This window comes from Peromyscus maniculatus, chromosome 12 (genome assembly GCF_049852395.1).
Source record: "Peromyscus maniculatus bairdii isolate BWxNUB_F1_BW_parent chromosome 12, HU_Pman_BW_mat_3.1, whole genome shotgun sequence".
Classification (NCBI taxonomy): Eukaryota; Metazoa; Chordata; class Mammalia; order Rodentia; family Cricetidae; genus Peromyscus; species Peromyscus maniculatus.
Window position 1 is genome coordinate 46,087,453 of NC_134863.1, and position 3,312 is coordinate 46,090,764.

Consider the following 3,312-nt stretch of genomic DNA (forward strand, 5'->3'; position numbering starts at 1 on the left):
GGTGGTTCCCTTTACCAGTACGTACAACATCCAACCTCCTCTACATAGTGCACGAAGCTCTCCAAAGCTGCCCTTGGGCTGCCTTTAAGCTTGTTTGTCACTCTCTAGCTTCCAAGTTCTTACAGTTAGCTACAGACACTTGCTTTCTTGTGTGCTTATAACTCTGTGTTGCTCTCCAGTCTGAAACACCTTGTTGATCTTTATCCACCTGCTGATGTCTACTCACCTTTTGAGACACAGATCTGATGTTTCTCATTCTGTGAGCTATCCCCCATTACCCAAAGGCAGAGCTGACTGATGTCTCCTGTTGTCACAATGCAACCCTGTACTAATTCATAAGATGATATTTATTGAACTGTTTGCAATGTATTCATTATACATTAATTCCATTAATTTCATAGTAAACTATGAAGACTCCATGAAGAGAAGAAAACAGGTATCATATCTTTATTTTCTGACTGCTTACACAGTTTGATACAGTTTATCTATAAATCATTGGTAAATAAGTGAAAATGGATGCAAGAATGAATGAATGAATGAATGAGAAAAGAAAGGTTAACATAGGCTTATTAATTCTAGTCAGACTTAAAAGGGAAATGAGCCAGATTTAGGGAAGCTAAGCCTTTTGCTAAGATTCACCTACTAGTAAGTTACAGAAATAGACTTCCAACCAGTGTATTCTCATGTCAGACCCAGAGATCTCTCTTCCAGCTATCCTTTTCCAGCTAAATGCACACAGTAGCTGTACATCTGAGATCAACCTAAACACTATATTCTCATCTCTGAAGCAAAGATGATAACATAGTATGTATGACTTGTAAATTAAAACTTTGTTATCTGAACTTCGTGTGCAACACAGGCTGCTTATTTATGACCATCTAAACTAAAATGAGCAACTGAAAAGAAGCATCATGTAGTGTGCTCGCATGTGTGTCGTTTAGGAGAAACAGTCATCACTGCCCTGTGGTACATCAAGGTGACTCATCTGAAGATCCACTTTCACAATGGTACACTCAAGGTCCTAGACGGCAATTAGGAATTCAGCCAGGACTGCGGATTAGGTGCCTGGACTCCTCTTCATATGCTTCTTTGAGTCAGTTGAGCTTCTGAACAGAAGCAGTCAATGTTCCTAGGTATCTCAAGAAAACTGGAAAGGATCATCACATAGAGTCACTTCTGCATCTAGATTCCAAAGGAGAAATAGAGATCCAAGCTCTTAATAGAAGGATTTCCAAAATCATATTGTAAGAAGGGCTAGTGAACAATTGATATGCCAGTAGACAGTGTCTAAAAGTATGGCACATTTTTGAATTTTATTTATTTTTATATGTATGGTTGTTTTGCCTGCAGATATGTCTGTGTACCACATGTGTGCCTGGTGCCTGCCAATGCCAGAAGAGAGTGTTCAAAGACCTGAGACTGGAGTTACCTAAGTTTGTGAACCACTGTGTGATTACTGGGAGTGGAACCCAGACCCAGGTCCTCTAGAAGAACAGCCAGTGCTCTTACCACTGAGCCAATTCTCCAGGACCCTTAAATTTTTATTAAAGAAAAAAATTGAATATATAATGTATACATGCAGTGAATACTGTCTTTGAAGTACATTGAAAACTTTTTCCGCGTCACAAAATTATCTTTGTAAGTCCCTTCAAATCATCTTCTCGGTCAACAAAACAATACTAAAACCAATCTATGAAACCAAACAGTCTATGAAACCAAAGGCACTTATAGCAAAAACGTAGAATCCAGTATCAATACAACAAGCCAAAGGGAATCACAGAATGCTATGGAAGTTAATAGCTATTAACTCACCACCAGGAAGACATTGGAACTCTCTGTGTGAGTGCTTAAAAGTTAGTAGGCATTCATCAGGGATGAATAAAACTTTTCTAGAAAAAAAAGAGGAATAATAAACACAGATCGTTGAGAATACGGCAAATCTGCACCATAAAGAATGGCATAGGCAGCGGCACACAGCCGGGAAACGGCAACAGTGAAGTTGTTTGGAAGAGGTAACCGAAGATCATGGCAGCGTCACAGCGTCTGTGATGTGCCTGAGCTTTGCAAGGAGGAAGCTCGAGAATCAGAAAGCGTCCCAGACTCAGTTTTTGAATGTCTGCTCTTGAAGTTCCTTATAAAAGAGACAAGAGAGAAAAAAAAAAAAAAAAAAAAAAAAAGGAAAACCAGAGCCTCCCCTGTCAGTATTATGTAGGTTTTACCACAACTTGAGTTACTCAATCACCTACTCATTTGGCATCAAGTGGTGTTCAGTCCAAAAGTCAAATCCACTCAAAGAAACAAACATGAAAAAAAAAAAAAAAGTTCCCAAAAACTGAAATCCCAGAAGCTTCCAAATCAGAGACTAGAAATTCGGCATTTTGCAGGACACACAAGCTGTATTTGGAGATATGGAAGTTCAGATGTGTTTGTCAAAAGGAAAATCACATTACTGAAAGTTGGCAACAAGGAGGTTTAAAATGTGTGTGAAAAGGCATACACATCTAATACAGATAAAAAAAATGGACTGTGTTGTAGCAGGAATCTTAAAAAGTTCTTATTAATAAAATCAAACCTGAGGCCAGTTATTGGGGTAAACACTGGAAGATCAGAGAGACAGAACAAGCCACAGCTAACCTCACCTGGCCAACTTCTCAGCTGGTCTTGTTTCCTCAGACCAGAAGCTTCTGTGTCCTCATCCCAATGGCTCTCAGTTGAACTGCTGCTCGAAAGCCTGAAGCTTAACCAGCCACATGCTTAACCAGCTAAAAGCTTCTAGTTTCTGGTTCTCATGCCTTATATACCTTTCTGCTTTCTACCACCACTCCCTGGGATTAAAGGCGTGAGTCACCATGCTTGGTGTCTCCTTGAACACATGGATTTCTGCCTCTGGAATGCTAGGATTAAAGGCGTGTGCTACCACTGCCTAACTTCTATGTTTAATATTGTGGCTGCTCTGTCTCTGACCCCAGATAAGTTTATTAGGGTACACAATATTTTGGGGAACACAACACCACCACATGTGTTGAGTGCTAAGGTTTTCATAGTTATCCTTTGGCTACCGTAGCTTCTCATATTTCAGATAAGAGTGTCTGCCACTGAAGGCTTCCAACGGTGGGACTAAGACACCAATCCAGCCACAAAACCTTCATCCTACAACCTTCCTGCCTCCAAGATGTGCTGGGGCAATGGAGGCACAGAATGTGGGAGCGGCCAACCAATAACTGGTCTACACCATTTGAGGCCCACACCATTGAGGGAGCCTATGCCGGACACTGCCTGAACGACCAGGAACCAGAGACTGGACAGTCCAGA

General features: G+C 40.7%; 1 long non-coding RNA gene across 1 annotated transcript; it reads right to left on the reverse strand.

Annotated features, from left to right (window-relative positions):
- Positions 1-329: 329 nt before the first annotated feature.
- Positions 330-2,144, reverse strand: LOC121821595 (uncharacterized). Its single transcript, XR_006062369.2, has 2 exons — positions 1,813-2,144; positions 330-1,182 (listed from the first exon to the last, which is right to left on the reverse strand). It is a non-coding gene; the product is annotated as an uncharacterized LOC121821595 (long non-coding RNA).
- Positions 2,145-3,312: the final 1,168 nt, after the last annotated feature.